Below are 18467 nucleotides of genomic sequence, written 5' to 3' on the forward strand. Positions count from 1 at the left end.
CAATGAACCGAAGACGACTATCCGACTTCCCCACAACTGCCATTACATGCTTGTTCCACTTCATATCGCTCTGCAATGTTACGCCCAAATATTTAATTGACGTGACTGTGTCAAGCGCTACACTACTAATGGAGTATTCAAACATTACAGGATTCTTTTTCCTATTCATCTGCATTAATTTACATTTATCTATATTTAGAGTTAGCTGCTATTCTTTATACCAATCAAAAATCCTGTCCAAGTCATCTTGTATCCTTCTACAATCACTCAACGACGACACCTTCCCGTACACCACAGCATCATCAGCTGTTTAGCCGCACATTGCTATCCATCCTATCCAAAAGATCATTTATGTAGATAGTAAACAACAGCGGAACTACCAGACTTCCCTGGGGCACTCCAGATGATACCCTCATCTCCGATGAACACTCACCATCGAGGACAACGTACTGGGTTCTATTACTTAAGAAGTCTTCGAGCCACTCACATATCTGGGTACCGTACCTTAGTTAGGAGTCCGCCGTGGGGCACCGAGTCAAACGCTTTCCGGAAGTCAAGGAAAACGGCGTCCTTCTGATACCCTTCATCCATGGTTCGCAAGATATCATGCGAAAAAAGGGCGAGTTGCGATTCGCAGGAGCGATGCTTTCTAAAGCCGTGCTGATGCATGGACAGCAACTTCTCTGTCTCAAGGAAATTTATTATATTCGAACTGAGAATATATTCGAGAATCCTGCAACATACCGATGTTAAGGATATTGGTCTCTAATTTATGAAACTAATAGTTCGGTAATCTTCACATCTGTCAACACCTGATTTCTTTGGGATTGGAATTATTATATTCTTCTTGAAGTTTGAGGGTATTTCGCCTGTCTCGTACATCTTGCTCACCAGATGGTAAAGTTTTGTCAGGACTGGCTCTCCCAAGGCCGTCAGTAGTTCTAATGGAATGTTGTCTACTCCCGGGGCCTTGTTTCGACTCAGGTCTTCCAGTGCTCTGTCAAACTCTTCACGCAGAATCGCATCTCCCATTTCATCTTCATCTACATCCTCTTCCATTTCCATAATATTGTCCTCAAGTACATCGCCCTTGTATAGACCCTCTATATACTCCTTCCACCTTTCTGCTTTCCCCTCTTTGCTTAGAACTGGGTTTCCATCTGACCTCTTGATAGTGATACAAGTGGCTCTCTTTTCTCCAAAGGTCTCTTTAATTTTCGTGTAGGCTGTATCGATCTTACCCCTAGTGAGATAAGCCTCTACATCCTTACATTTGTCCTCTAGCCATGCCTGCTTAGCCATTTTGCACTTCCTGTCGATCTCATTTTTGAGACGTTTGTATTCCTTTTTGCCTGCTTCATTTACTGCATTTTAATATTTTCTCCTTTCATCAATTAAATTCAATATTTCTTCTGTTACCCAAGGATTTCTACTGGCCCTCGTCTTTTTACCTACTTGATCCTCTGCTGCCTTCACTACTTGATCCCTCAGAGCTACCCATTCGTCTTCTACTGTATTTCTTTCCCCCATTCCTGTCAATTGTTCCCTTATGCTCTTCCTGAAACTCTGTACAACCTCTGATTCTTTCAGTTTATCCAGGTCTAATCTCCTTAAATTCCCACCTTTTTGCAATTTCTTCAGTTTTAATCTACAGTTCATAACCAATAGATTGTGGTCAGAGTCCACATCTGCCCCTGGAAATGTCTTACAATTTAAAACCTGGTTCCAAAATCTCTATCTTACCATTATATAATCTATCTGATATCTTTTAGTATTTCCAGCATTCTTCCAGGTATACAACGTTCTTTTATGATTCTTAAGCCAAGTGTTAGCTATGATTAAGCTATTCTCTGTGCAAAATTCTAACAGACGGCTTCCTCTTTCATTTCTTAGCCCCAATCCATATTCACCTACTATGTTTCCTTCTCACCCTTTTCCTGCTGTCGAATTCCAGTCACCCATGACTATTAAATTTTCGTCTCCCTTCACTACCTGCATAATTTCTTTGATTTCATCACACATTTCTTCAATTCCTTCTTCATCTGCAGAGCTAGTTGGCATATAAACTTGTACTACTGTAGTAGGCGTGGGCTTCGTGTCTATCTTGGCCACTATAATACGTTCACTATGCTGTTTGTTTACACACCCTGTGTAAACACCTAATTCAACCTAAAGGAGTCTGCAAATTATTTCCCTTTATGCAGGAACTTAATGGGCTCATGGATGACAAATGGACTGGACTGTCTAAGATAAACACGCGTTTCTGTTATCACATTAATTTCCGACAGTAAATACCCACCTCAAAGCATGAAAACGCTCTGCTGAAGACACTTGGGTTTGCAGATTGGTTTTATTTAGCACTACAAAAGAAATTAAAGAAAGAGTTTCAGCCTGTAAGCGAATTCAACAAAACACAACGCACCATCGGCGAATGCCAGTGCTTTAGTCACCTGTGAAGAACTCGCGGACCGCACTGCTGAAGTGGAAGCCGCTGTTCCCAGTGCCGCCTTCCGCTTCCGCCGGGCTGCTGGATCCAGTGTCGGTGTCAGCCGGGCGGCTCTCCACCAGGATGGCGAAGGCAGCCACGGCGAACAGGAGCAGGCAGCAGCGCGACATGTCACGGCTGCAGAGGCGGAAGCGCGGGAGATGCTGCCGCAGGCCGGCTCGTCGTCTTTATAGCCACGCAGTGGCCTTCAGGCAAGACGCAACACTTTTTATACGGCACTTTATGGAAACGAAATTGAAGTACGATTTCCCTCTTTAATCTTCTCATGCAGCTGGCAAAAAAATTCTTCAGAGCTCTTACAGACATAGAAATTAACACAATATACTTTGTCCTTCATGGTTTTAACCGCAGTTGTGCTGAAAACAGCTACGGATGTAGATACGTCTCTTTCTCTGAAATAAGCGATGGTTTTGATGCATCAGATTCATTTATTTAACGGGCACAAAAATTATTTAGATTTTGTCACGATTCATCAATGAATCGCGTAATGTGCTTATTTAGGTACTGCAGATATAACTGAATTGTTCTGTCTGTCAACTACTTCATTTGAACTAGAAATAACAATTTCATGTCTTAATAACAGAGTAATATAAAGAAAAAATGAAAACACAAGACCCAACACAAGGGACCATCGAATGGTTCCATTCAAAAGTAACTATCGTACGCGGTAAGACATTAATCCCACTTGAAGACGAGAGATTTCCTGTTCCATAGAACGCGGTGGGCCGCTGACGGCTCCACATGCGCACCCACTCTCGCACTTCCTCGTCCGACTGAAATCTACGTCCACGCATGTCTCCTTTTCAGGCCTCAAAAGATGTGAAACATCCCAGGCAAACGGAGGGTGTTGCAGTGTTTCCCCATCGAATCGCTGGAGTGTGGTGTTCGTCTGATCGGCACTGTAGGGGCGGGCGTTGTCGCGCAACAGGACGGTTCCCTCCGACAGCATTCCTGGGTGTTCTGGCTTTATAGTGTGTCTCAGTTTCTGCAAAATTTCTTCACAGCTCTGAGCAAGGTTCCACGCTCGAGGAACTCGACGACCATAACGTCCCTGCATCATCATGATTAACTTACTGAAACTTGAGAAAACAACTTTGGATTTCTTTGGTGGTAGAGATATGGGATGTTTCCGGCGTTGGCCTCGGCCTTTTGGAACGCTATCGGGCGGAATCTTCCTGTTGCACGATAATGTCCGCTCCACTCTGCCAATCGGACGAAGGCATACTTCAGCGATTTGGCTGAGTAGCACTGCAACATCCTTAGTACAGGTAGGATGTTTCACCGTGTGATTTTCACATCTTTGGCGACCTGAAGAAGACATGCGTGGTTGTTGGTTTCAGTCAGACGAGGAAGTGCAAGACTGGGTTCAAATGGTTCAAATGGCTCTGAGCACTATGGGACTTAACATCTGCGGTCATCAGTCCCCTAGAACTTAGGACTACGTAAACCTAACTAACCTAAGGACATCACACACACCCATGCCCGAGGCAGGGTTCGAACCTGCGACGATAGCGGTCGCGGGGTTCCTGACTGAAGCGCCTAGAACCGCTCGGCCACACCGGCCAGTTGCAAGAGTGGGTGCGCTTGTGGATCCGTCAGCGGCCGACCAAGTTCTACGAGACAGGAATTCATCGTTTCGTCCTCTAGCACGACAAATGCTTTAAGGTGTGTGATGATCACTTTTGAATGAAACCATTGCATGGCCGCTTTATGGTGGGTCTTCGGTTTTCATTTGACTGCCCTTCATGTGTATACCTTGTTTAGTATCAGACAGTGACTCAATTTCCCCACCCACTCCGAGTATCGATATGGAGGAAAGGTCAGAGATACATGGGCTCCATACCGCAGCTTGTTCCCGTGTAGGTCACCTCCACAGCCGCAATTGCGGGCACGTCACGTGTGCCCGTTCACTGGCGCGAGGGAGCCTCTAAATACCGCAGAGCCGCACTTGTCCTGCAATAACAAGTGTTATCTGAAGCCTGTGATACACGCCATTGTTGCCTGTGTTTGCATGTTCCGATTCGGATCACTCCCGAGACTGATTGCACAAGCCTATGACAAATTTCATATCAATAGTCCTCCCAGGACTTTGATTCTGGCTAGTCGTTCACTTTGTGAACTCTGCCGTCATCGCTCACAAGGAACCACCTGTTTGCTCCAGCGATGTCTGTGTCACCACCGATATGAATGATCATAAACTGCATTCTACCGACGCAGAGAAAAATGGCTATGAGGAGTTTCTCACTGTGGAGCTATTTAGTGTGAGGGGCATGGACCTGAATTACTAACGCCTTCACAGCAGCAGTTGCAGCAGCAATAATAGCGGCAGGAGCAGCAGTCGAATTTTAACAATTACAGCAGGAACTGCAGATACAACAACAGCCAGTCTGCAGCTCCAATATAGTCACTACCACCTCAAATCCTTGCTTACTTCGCCGAAGCAAGAGCTGTTGGGAGGTTTGTTAACGTCATTTTCTTCTTCACTACAAGGCAAGACAGACAACTGACCCTGAATAACAGAGTACGCTTTCCCTGTCTTATAGTAATAAACGCACAAAGAGGTGCAAAAATTTTGTTCTTCACTACAAGGCAAGACAACTGACCATGAATAACAGAGTACGCTTTTCCTGCCTCATAGTAATAAACTGCACAAAGAGGTGGAAAAACTATACCCACTTTCAGAGCCCAGCAGCTTGAGCTTTTCTGATATTTGTGGTGTACTGACTGACCATTACGTTCAGAAAACCCACAGAGGGGCAACTAGGTTTCAGTTTAATCAACTTGTTAAGCAAGGTAAGCTAACATAGGCACCAAGGGAGCCTGACTTATAAGTGAGTTATTCCTGTGAAAGTGTGGCATATTGTGCACAGAATCATTAATCTGTGATGTTAAAGATCTAGCTTCTGATAGAAACGTTGTGTGAAGGTTTTTGAGTCGATGTGCTAATAATTGTCAATGCACACAAAATATCAACATCAGTGCAAGCTGTGTTTCACAATACCTCTGTTACCGACATTTTCGGTAGTAGTCTGCACAGTGTTCAGTGATGAACTAATTACAACCTATTAACACCATCATCCACTTACAGAGCACCTCATCGTCCAGTAGTTCGATGAATCGGTAATCAGTAGTGAGAGCAGTAGCTATTGATGTATAACCCTCACGGTTGACAAACGAGCAGAAAACACAAGCAATTATCCCAAAGTGAGCAGAAGTTCATACAAAAATTTATTCTCCATCGCTGTCAAAGAGCCCCATAAAAGTTAATGCAATTAGTTTGGGTCTCGTCTATGGCCGAAGGAATCAACGACGTTACCGCCTGTTCCCGGACGTCGCCTGTTTCGCATGCAACAAATTCGCTCATCTACGAGCAACAAGCATCATCAGGTTGTACACTATCACGTCAGTCGCAACAGCAGCAGCAGACAGTATGCAGATGCTCGTGTCGCAGGTGGAAATTAAATTCTAGCCGACAGATACAGATGTGTCATTAACATGGACACACACTAGTGCATCAGTCCCTCACTGCTGCGGTATCCTCTATGCACAGTGGTAACTTACAATGGACAATTGATCCCGGATATGGGGTCATATTGTAGTCCAAGCTAAGTATAAATATGTAGCTAAGCAACTAACCCTGATATTAATAAACCCTTGGACAGCTACTAACATTTTTGCTTAGACGCCATTGTGCTTGTTCCCAAAATCAAGACCATCTTCTTGTTTCAATAGCAATTTCATTAAAGGAACTTTGTGAGTTATGTGCACAATGTAACAAATTATTTGAAACTGTTGAGTAGATCGCACAGCCAGTGTAGGGGGTATTTTTATCTCTAATATTCACTTAAACTTTCGTCTGCAATGTTCAAATACAGTCCATATGTGCTGGATAGGTCCGTCGCTTCAGCGAAGGTAGTTTGTTCCTGTGGAAGGTGCTGACAAACAATTCATTTTTCATCGCTGTGAGTAGCCAATAGGGAGAATGGGAGAAAATCATGTGTTGGATGCTGGCCGATGTTAGAGCATTGGATCAGAATTTGACATGCTCTTTGACAGTGGCTTTCAACTAACATAAAAATCTGTCTCATTCCCCTTACATATCGATCTTTTTCTGATAGTAAGGCTAACGTCTTTTCGTGATTGCTTTTAATGACCGATGGCCCCGTAGGTCGACCTGGGCCCATCCCTACATACATTGACGGAGAAAAACACCCTTTTAGAGGTTTCCAGTTCACTCAAGATTTATTGTTCCAACAGTGCTTTCGGAAAGCATGAAATGATTACATTTGCATGTTAGCAGCACGAGCTGTTCTGAAGGACCAGGTCGACCCATGCTGAAACACCCATAATAGTACGTGGAGTATCCCCCACGGGCGGCAATGAAGGCACTGAGTCTGGCATCTAGTCAATCGTACAGATGGCGAATATTGTCGTGGGGTACGTTATGCCACGCCTTCTCGACTTTTTCATGTTGTTCTGTAAGTGTCATAGGTTGACGAGTAGCACGAATCACTTCTTATCCCATCATATCCCACGCGCGTTCGATTCTAGACACGTTCGGAGATTGTGCTGGTCAAGGAAGTTTCTGCACGTCTTGTGCAGCACGTTGAGATACACGGGCAGTGTATGTGGGTGAGCATGACCCTGTTGGAATAAAACATCACCTTCCTGTTGCAAGAACGGCAAATGAACGCGTCTAACAACAGTCTGCACGTACAGAGCGCTGGTTAGCGTCCCCTCCAGAAGCAGCAAAGGTGAACGAGAGTTACAGCTTATCGCATCCCAGACCACAAGGCTTGTGCGTCTTGGACGGTTGCCCTCTACGAGACAGTGTTCACCAGGTCTACGTCGTCCATTCAAATGAACGTCAATTGCGTGCAGGCAGAACTGCGGCATGAGTGGAAGACCGGCTAGAGGTGCGCATGCCCGTGGTCCCGCTGCTATCAATGGGTTCGCAACAGCTCGGGTAGACATGACTGGGTTCACAAGCTCTCTTATCTCTGTTGTGGCCTCTGTGCTGCCTCTGCGGCTGCCCTTACAATACGACGATCCTGGCACACGTCTGTGCTATGTGGATGTTCAGAACCTCGTATACTGGTGTGAGAATCCACGAGTGCTCAATTATTCCTGCATAGTTGCCCAACTGGTGCAGCCTCCCACTTAGGTGGCAGTTCTCCGAAAGGACCATCCCCCACTTGGAAGGCCACAATTTCACCCCTTTAAAACATGCTCAGCTGGCTGTAGGGAAACGAGGGCATCTCTGTGGCGAGGTTGCCTACTTGCTTCTCATGTTTGCACCACACTGAGTCTTCTGGCTGTGAGCGTTCCCTATTAATGGTTAGACACAGTTGGCGACCTGGTAGCTATGCCTGTGGTGTCACCACCAGACACCACACTTGCTAGGTGGTAGCCTTTAAATCGGCCGCGGTCCGTTAGTATACGTCGGACCGCGTGTCGCCACTGTCAGTGATTGCAGACCGAGCGCCGCCACACGGCAGGTCTAGAGAGACTTCCTAGCACTCGCCCCTGTTGTACAGGCGACTTTGCTAGCGATGGTTCACTGACAAATTACGCTCTCATTTTCCGAGACGATAGTTAGCATAGCCTTCAGCTACGTCATTTGCTACGACCTAGCAAGGCGCCATTACCAGTTACTATTGATGCTGTAAAACATGTACCGTCAAGAGCGATGTTCACCAATTATGGATTAAAGTTAAGTATTCCAGCAGATACGTACGTTCTTTGCTACTATAAATTCCGTGTCCTGTTCCAGACCTCACGCCAGCCTGCGTGAGCTTAAACGCGTGCCTTTCGGCTTCCTCCTAGTGGATTGGCTGTCTTGCCAGTCCACAACAACGCCACTACGCTATCTGTTCGCGGACGACTTTGAAACCATTATAAGTACATCTACTATCCCCCAGGTAGCATATGCCGTCATCGGATCAAAATCCAGATGTACTAATTTTTTTAGCTGTAGATTTTGTCTAAGGAATATATGAAGTTACAGTTTAATTAACTCTTATTTGATGTAGTTCCCCTCAGATGCCCACAACCTTCACTATCGTGACAACGTGCCACACTGACCCTGCAGAATCTGATGGCACGAGTGAGATTCTTCCAACTTTCGGTCTATAACGGAGGCTGTGATTTCGTGAGAACGTTTGATTTTAATTACGTGTCAGAAGTCAGCTGGACTATGCGAGATTAGTTGGTACACAGAATGCAACCGCACGCCTACAGTATGCCATCACGTGCCACCTGCCAGTGGGTTCAGCGCATTCCACAACAACACACGCATTTGGCCTTGTTCGTGGCAGTCCCACCAAGTTGCAGCAATAGGTGTCACCCGAGCTGTCAACACTTACCCCATCATCGTCACCTCAACTCCTAGACGACTGTTTTAAGTGTCCCTGAAGAACCTTTTTACAACCGCTGACCTGTCCGGAATGCCAAGGAAGCAACAGACGTCAGTGAAGAGAACTGTATTTTTATGTTGATTGGTTTGCAGATGCCGAGTCTAATGGAAAACGCTTATAGTTTATTAGAACGCATTTAATGTCAGTCTCCAGAAGCTCACGGTTTTGAGTATGTGGACTGACAAACATGGATTCTCCGAACTGTGGGCTACGATCCTTCCTTTTTCATTCTTTCCGGCATCACACTCGATTTTAAACACTCCATTGTTTCTGTCATATGATTTCGCGTTTAGATATCCGTTGCAAACTGTTTCAGAGTATCTGCACGGACATATGATAAAAGGGTTCTAAAGTAACTCAAAATTAAACACAAAGTTAGTGCTCTCAGAAATTTTTTTGATCTCACTGGTATAAGACGTCTCGCGTTGGCTAAAGGTCAAACAATCTACACTGGGAGAGTTTCTGAATTGCGTGATTATTGTGAGAGAAAAACAATTCGTGATCCCTTTGAATCTGATGATGTTCCTCCTTGCACAGCTAAAGCACACAGGCTGCCTCCAAAGAGGCACATTTAGCATTACAGACGTGAGAAAGTTAAGGATGTGTACACCAGCTCCTGTAAGCACTAAATCGCATCTTGCATCCAAAACAAGAAACATGAGAGTGTCAAGAAGTGCACAAGTCACATTAAACCTTAAACCTTGTTGGAAGCGAATTTTTGATGCAGGGTCAGAAGAGACGCAATGTAGGGTCCTAGGAACTGAAAGAAATGCCGCATTGTTCAGCACTTAAAGTCACCCGTATCACTAGCTCTCGCGATCTCGGTAGGCTTTCATATTAGTGGCGAAGAGAAAGTATATGGTCAACTGCACAGTATCAGTAACGTGATGTCTTCGCCAACTGTACGAATACCCGAGATGTTTCAGTACTACTTTTGATTACACTGAAATATGTACGTTAAATTTTTTTATGACGATGATATTTTTGTGGTTTTATGATGCTTTAATAGTTTTATGATGATGATGATGATGACTATATTGACAGAGGAGTTTATGAAGTTCCTATTATCAGTTAAAATCGAAGTTTCCATTTGTTTCTTCCGCAAGCAAGTGACGCCGACGCTTAGAGTCAGGTTATGCAATAGAACAATAAATATTAACTATGAAACTAGGGTCACTAATAATTGTTTTTAAATACGTGTTTTCTGCATGTAATCTGTGACCTCATAATCAGTGAACTATCTGGTACACTGTTTATTTTGTTAATTTAACTGGCTTGTTAATCCACTTGAATTGGAATTGAAAATACAGGCTGATTCCCCTGCCCTACCGCTGTCGTTTTATGCAACACACAGTGTAATATCTGGCCTTCATACGAGAGATTATAATATTATCTCGCTCCCTACGCACACACTCCTATGTCTTACGGAAAAAGTTGAAGAGGGAAATTTCATGCAGTTAAGTTTTCTACTATTATACGTTTCCACAAGGTCTATAGTTTTCGAGTTATCCAAGAAAAATGTACGAATGTGAATTTCGAGCGCACCGGAACTCCCACACTCACCTCCACCAATCAAGAGTTCTAGTTTGTTGTTCACGGCACTCTCTCCTAGCAATTAAATAAAATTGCTACTGCCCGAAGTATTTCTCACGTCAGACATTTGGTCTTCATTCACCAGCCTTATTATGGCAGCGACTTAGTCGAGAACTTACAAATTGTGAAAATGTGTGAATGTGTGTGAAATCTTGTGGGACTTAACTGCTAAGGTCATCAGTCTGCTGTGATTCTAAGGGTATGTCTGTATCGAATTATCAACGTAATAATTTTAGAGTAACGTTTACAAAAGTTGTTTTTGTTTTATCACTCTCACGGGAACGCTTACATTAATAACGTTAACGAAATAGCCGACTATGCTTGTATCGCAATAGCCCAATCAACAGAGACAAAAAATGGTTGAATATCGGGAATAGTTCGTGCAGTCGGAAATTTTTGTACAGTGTTAAGAGGGAGTGTCACGAACAACGTGGTAGAAACTCAGAGTGGTGCGGGATGAGTGTGGAGGTGTAGGTGAATTTGAAAGTCACCTTCGTATGTTTTTCTTGAATAAATAGAAAACCACCATCTCCAGCGAAAACGCATTCCAGTACAAAATTCAAGTACATTAAATTTCCTACATAAAAATAACCTGTTCATTTCTTCTGTAGGACTAAAAGTTTACACGTAGAGAGAAAGAGAATACGAAAATCTCGCATACGGTTTTTAAAGGACAGATATAAGATATAAGATTACGGGTTGCATAAAACAACAGTGGTAGAGGCAGATACGTCACCCTGCACAATTTTTGTTTAAGTTCTTTCTAAGAAGTGTGATGATTCTATGATTCAAAATACGTAATACCAATCGGATACATAACGTCATTACTGCACTGAGAAACAGTATTTGTTTGTAAACATTTAACTTTCACGTAACTTTCAAGTATTTTAAACCTTAGGTGGTGAGCTGTTTATATTTTCTATTGCCTCTCTCCTGACGAGACCTGTGTGCAATGCATTTTACACTATTAAGCCCTAGAAGCCCAGTCTGTTTATGCTAATCTCATTCATGTTGGACAGCTATTGTGTGGAGTTCTCATGGTGTCAGAGTTTCATTTTGTCTATTTTTTGATTATTAATATCACTATTTACTTTTTTTTATACCGAGCGAGGTGGCGCAGTGGTTAGCACACTGGACTCGCATTCGGGAGGACGACGGTTCAATCCCGTCTCCAGCCATCCTGATTTAGGTTTTCCGTGATTTCCCTAAATCGTTTCAGGCAAATGCCGGGATGGTTCCTTTGAAAGGGCACGGCCGATTTCCTTCCCCATCCTTCCCTAACCCGAGCTTGCGCTCCGTCTATAATGACCTCGTTGTCGACGGGACGTTAAAAACACACTAACCTAACTATTTACTTTTTATAATGTTGTCTTCTGCTTACGCAGCTTCAGAGAACACTTTCTTTGGGGATGCCACAGACAACAATGCTTCCAGAGCTTGAGGCAGAATATTGTGTCTTCGAGCTGTAGAGCGAGGTGTCTCTGACTTAGAGCAGAATGCAGAGGCCGAATTGAAGTTACAATTTTCAGCCATCATTGCAGATTCCTTCTGGCCTCGCACACCTTTGCATCAGGGTTTCATTTCGCAGATCTAATTGTCACACCTACATGGTTTCACCCATCATGCACTTATGCGAGAATACTGGTGGTCGTTCATACACTTCCAGGACTCTTATTTAAATCATTAACCTTTCCCAGAATCGTTGGTCATATGTGCAACATTGCTTTATCTAATTATTTTATGTGTTCGCCCACCAGTGCAAAGGCTATAGTTTGTATTTGCAATCCCTTGTCCACTTGTCAAGTGTTTGTGTTATTCATTCAGTGGATAAATCACTTATGGTGTCTCTTAGTAATACTAAACCAGACTGTTATAATCACCGTACGTTTCTTCTCATTGTTGATGGATTCCATTCTCAATATGCTCGTGTAAGGTTAGATACCCATACTTAAACGTTAATTTGGACACTCCTAGTAATATCACGTAATAAGATGTTGTCCATTGCATGACCTTATTTGATATAAATTCGCATGATCTTAAAGGGAGCTTCTCATATCTGTAGGTCACTAGAGACAGGATCTACAGCTTGTCAGGGATATGCTAAACAGCCCAACCGGCACCTAACAGCGTGAGACCCATCATTCCACAGAATATTTTCGATTTAACTACATTTTCACTATTCTCACAGATATTCTCAAAGAACTGTGTTAGTTTACATTACATTGCTTTGCAGTAAATTGAGCATCTACTTCCGCTTTTTTTTTCGTAGTGTTAGTCACAAGGATTGAGAATATTGAGCATATTTTTGGTTTTTACGTTAACTGTAACTTTGGACGACTCTTTCCCTTCCGCGTTTTCTTGTAAAGCTCCTGTCAGGTAGACTTTCCCCCACCTGCCTTCAATTAAATTAACGTGTACTCTACTCCTGACCGCTTGTCTTAACAGTATAATTTTATTTGAAATCCATGTTGCAATATTCGTTAGTGCATCCCAGTACTTATTCGTATAGAAACTTTTGCCGTCTTGGTGCGTGTATTTTCTTTTCATTTTATACGACGAGTTCCACAGATTATGGTCAACGTCTCTTGAATCTCGCGATTGCTGTGACCTCACATAGAATCTCACGAAATCCCCAGGAAAACGTTAAATAGTTCGTAGTGAAGCTGAGAAGTTTTCGATCAAATACAAAATTGACACTGAAAAATACTGTTTTTGGACTGTGGACTGGTCATCTGGTACCAATTGGGATTGGCGAGAGCAACTACTTAAGGCTGCACACCTCGTATGCTGCACATAATTTTCGATTCGATAACGTCTTTACTTACAAAATTGTTAAGGCTTTCGTGGCCACTTGTTGACAGACTGCCTATTGGCTTCTGTCTCGGGTTCTTCGGCCGACGTTCATCTAATGATTTTTCTGACGTTTCGCCAGCACGAGTGGCTGGCATTGTCAAAGCTTCACCCTCCATTGCCGGTGGTGAACTGGAGGCGAGCCTTGCCTTGCTAGAGCATCTTCTTCAGGGTACGCCCTCTTACCCTGGTTGGTCGGAGTACTTGCAGGATACCCCTGCATTGCCTCCATATCATCACTTCGACGAAATGTAGTTGTTTCTTCACTTTTTGTTCGTGTCTTCTCGTTGCCCTTCTCAGGTTTGTAGGCTTCTGTGTTGCCCGCGTGTGCGGACAACGGTGTTGGCCCATGGTGGGCCGACTGCACACCTCCCGGCGCGGACGGCGCAGGGAGCGCCTCACTGCGGCTGCTGCTTAGCGGCCGCTTGTGTGGCCGTCAGCATGGCCTCTGCAACACGCTGCAGCGTGTCGGCAAGGTTTGCCACCTCGTCGATCGCCACAGAGAGTGCAGAGACGGCTGCTGCCAGGATGTCTTCGTTCGCTGCAGGTGCAGCGTCTCGCCCTGGCGCAGCAGGCTGACGGGCGGTGGCAGTCGTGTTGCCACTCTTGCCTCCGCCCGTTGTTGCGGCGTCTTCTTTGCGCATTTTCCCCGTGTGGGGGGAAACGCGCTCAGCTTCAGGTGTGCCCTCTCGGACACGTTTGATGGCGCGGATGCGCCTTCTTCTGTTCCCCACGGCGGTGGGAGCGTTGGTAGCGCCTGCGGTTGTCCTCTGCGTAGTCGCTGTTGCCTGCCGCCTCGCCGGTTTTGCGCCTGGGCGCGGACGGCCGAGGGAGCGGCCGGCAGACTTCTGTGCTGGCTGCCCGCGCTGGCGAGCAATCGCGGCTTTGAAGAATTCACAGCCACGATAACTCGCCACATATGGGCCGCCGCAGTTTGCACACTTCGGAGTGTGCGTCCTGGGAAGTGGGCAGAGCCCACTTGTGTGGGGGCCTGCGCACTTCACGCATGCCTCGGGAAAGGAACAGTGGCGAGCCACGTGTCCCATCCCCTGGCAGCGGAAACACTGGACGAGCCCCCTCTTCTGCTTGAGGCCCTCCGCGGAGACCGATGTGTTGGCCACCTTCTTCAGCTCGAAGAGCCGACTGTTCTCCGGTGTGTCGGTGGCAATCACCAGCAGGGAAGGCGACTCTTTATGGCTGACGTGGGACTTGACCCGCGTCACGTTCCTGACGTGGAAGTCAAGGTCCGCCAGCTCTTCCTTCAGCAGGTCCGGTTCAGCCGCCATGGGGAAGCCCTTGACGACTACCTTTAGTAGCCTCTCGGGGACGGCGGCGTGCGTGTACCAGTGCAGGCCCTGGTTCGACGCCTCCGACGTCACTTTCATGTAATCCTGCGTGTTTGCGACCTGCAGCCGCACAAGGTTTCCAGAGGCAGCTCGCAGCGTGAAGTCGGCAGTCGTCCACTGCCTGACGAGCTGCAGGAAGCACTTGTAGCCCTTGGCCACCTCAAAGACTATCGGCGGCGGCCGTCGATGAGACCGCCCGGTGGTGGGGGCCGTCTCTCCTTCGTAGTCCGAGCAGCCATCCAGTGCAGCGGTCGTGGGCGCCGTCTGCGCGGATGATGACTGCTCCGGCCTCACGTCGTCTGCAAGCACGCCGAAACGGTTTGCAGTCGATGTGGGAGGCGGGGAAGGCGTCGCCCTGGGTCTGGCCGCCCGTCGGGACGAAACGGTCGTCCAGGTGGCGCCTGCCACGCTGTCGTCACGGATGGCGCGTTTTCTGCCTCCTGTGGTAGAGACAGTAGGCTGCCTCTTCTTCTTAGTCGCCTTTCTGGCGCCGAGTTGAGCGGCGGACATCGGCCGTTTGCGCCGCCCGCCTTCTGTGAGATGCGGTGCGCTGGCTGTCGCCCTTCGCTCGTTCGTCGTGGGCAGGAAGTCTGCCATGTTGATGATGACATCGTCATCTTCTTCCGACTCGGGGTCCGTGTACGGTGGCCGAGTCGTCGTAGGCGGCGGGTCAGACGGGGCCGCCGGGGGAGCACGCTCCTCCGGACGGCGGTCTGCCACACCAACTTCTCCAGTCGTCGTATTCGGGGGGCCGGATGGGGCCGTCGACCGAGCGGGCTCGGCCGGACGGCGATCCGCCACACCCATAGCTCTGCTCAGCGATCCTCTGAACTCCGGGCGTGCCCACGACATCTCTGCGCGCTGCCGGAGCGACGACTGGTCGGTGGTGCCGCGAACTGGAGGCGAGCTCGCGGCCGCAGACTATATGTACCTGGCGCGCCAACGTCCGAGGGCTTCTCCGCGGTCATTTCCGGTGCGGTTCTCCTCTTGCTACCTGCGACGGTCGTTCGCTGCAGTACGGGAAGCCAGAATCCATTTACCTTAAGGCTTTCCTCTTTCTTGTTGAAACTGTTCGCGTGTTTTTGGATTTCTACAGCTTCTCTGAACAAGCGCGTGTGATAGTGCTTCTCTACAGCCAGAACTTCCGTGTCGGCGAATTTTATTACGTGGTCGGTCTCATTCAGTGCGTGCTCTGCCACGGCCGATTTCTCCACCTGCCCCAACCTGCAATGTCGCTTATGCTCTTTGATCCTGGTGTTAATGGATCGACCAGTCATTCCGACATCAACTTTTCCGCATGTGCAAGGTATACGGTATATTCCCGACCTTGCAAGTGGGTCTCTTTTCTCCTTCGCCGATCTAAGACACTCTTTGATCTTCCTTGTCGGTTTGAAAATCGTCTTTACGCCGTGTTTGCGCAATATACGGCCGATTCTGTCCGTCACTCTGGGAATGTATCCCAGAAAGGCCGTACCCGACATTTCTTTTTCTGGTTCCTTACTTCGCCGAGTGTTTGGCTCTGTTACACTTCTAATGTAATTTGTGGAGTACCCATTGCTCATCGGAACAGTTTCTAGGTGTTGCATATCTCGTTTGAGAAAACTAAGCGCAGATCCGAATAATCAAGGCGTCTTCTCTGCCGGCGGACATACAGAGAAACCTGCGCAACACAGAAGCCCTACCACCTCGGCTGTATGGATTACCCAAGATCCATAAGAACAACGTTCCACTGAGACCGATCGTTAGCGCTCCTGGCTCACCAACGTATAAACTGGCGAAACACTTGGCCTCTCTGCTCCAGCCACACGTGGGAAAGACCGACACATACATTAAGGACTCAGGACATTTCATTGAGAAGCTGAAGAAACTGAAACTTGCGCCAAACGACATCCTGGTCAGTTTTAATGTTGTTTCGTTATTTACGAAAGTGCCACTCAGCGACGCTCTGGAGCACATCGGTTCCATGTTCCCGCAAGACATCAAAAAGCTCTTCCATGTATGTCTCACCACGAGCTATTTCACGTGGAATGGCGATTGCTACGAACAGCTGGAAGGCGTCGCCATGGGTAGTCCTCTCAGTCCAGTGGTGGCCAACTTCTTCATGGAACAATTCGAAGCACAGGCACTGGACTCGGCGACTTGCAAACCTAAGATGTGGTACAGGTACGTCGATGATACTTTCGTCGTGTGGAGCCATGGTGAAGAACAGCTCGGTGAATTCCTGTGACACTTGAACAGCCTCCATGCCAACATAACATTTACCATGGAAGTAGAAAAGGACAAGAAACTGCCATTTCTAGATGTGCTGGTCACAAGGGAGGGCGAAAACCTGGGACACAGCGTGTATCGAAAACCGGCACACACGGACCGATACCTGCACAAACTGTCAAACCACCACCCGAGCCAGAAAAGAGGCATGATTAGTACGCTCGTAACGAGAGCAGGACGAATATGTGAGCCTCAACACCTCAAACGAGAAATGCAACACCTGGACACTGTTCTGAGGAGCAATGGGTACCTCACAAATTACATTAGAAGTGTAACAGAGCCAAACACTCGGCGAAGTAAGGAACCAGAAAAAGAAATGTCGGATACGGCCTTTCTGGGATACATTCCCAGAGTGACGGACAGAATCGGCCGAATATTGCGCAAACACGGCGTAAAGACGATTTTCAAACCGACAAGGAAGATCAAAGAGTGTCTTAGATCGGCGAAGGAGAAAAGAGACCCACTTGCAAGGTCGGGAATATACCGTATACCTCGCACATGCGGAGAAGTTGATGTCGGAATGACTGGACGATCCGTTAACACCAGGATCAAAGAGCATAAGCGACATTGCAGGTTGGGGCAGGTGGAGAAATCGGCCGTGGCAGAGCACGCACTGAATGAGACCGACCACGTAATAAAATTCGCCGACACGGAAGTTCTGGCTGTAGAGAAGCACTATCACACGCGCTTGTTCAGAGAAGCTGTAGAAATTCAAAAACACGCGAACAGTTTCAACAAGAAAGAGGAAAGCCTTAAGGTAAACGGATCCTGGCTTTCCGTACTGCAGGGAACGACCGTCGCAGGTAGCAAGAGGAGAACCCCACCGGAAATGACCGCGGAGAAGCCCTCGGACGTTGGCGCGCCAGGTACATGTTTATTTCGCAGGACCATTCCAGAAATGTGGTTGCTTGTTGTTATTCTTTCTAGCTTTCCCTACGTGGCGTAGATGGTTGCTCCTCCACAGCAGCTGCCATTCGTACCGGCTCCATCATGCATGCAATACGGGGGCACCCCTCCCCCAGCCCCCGCGCCTTCCTGTCGCCCCCCCCTCCCCCCGGTCTCCGACAACTAGCCTCTTCCTGTTCGTATCCAGCGTCCAATACGAAAGCCGAACAGATGGTTAGGGCACTCAAGACGCATATGCCCAATATAATGACGACAGCTGACTCCAGGAAAGCATTCCCCAGTTTCCTCGCAACCTTCCGATTCACTCCCGTGAGTGGAAAAGTCCGACCGAAATTTCACGCGGATTCAAACCTTGCAACACCTCTGATTTTCTTCGCCTGACTCAGGGGGCTCATTTCCTGCGCGAACGGCCTTATTACCGCATCGTTTCGCACATACGGGCTCGCACATACAGGCTCGCACATTCTGCTGCCCACAACGAGACGTACTGCAAGTCACTCCCACTCAGAATCCGATTGAACATGAATTACTTATATGTGACTGTGAAACAGGTGTGAGGCGTGCCGAGATGGTCTGCGCAAT

Source organism: Schistocerca cancellata, chromosome 6 (genome assembly GCF_023864275.1).
Source record: "Schistocerca cancellata isolate TAMUIC-IGC-003103 chromosome 6, iqSchCanc2.1, whole genome shotgun sequence".
Lineage (NCBI taxonomy): Eukaryota > Metazoa > Arthropoda > Insecta > Orthoptera > Acrididae > Schistocerca > Schistocerca cancellata.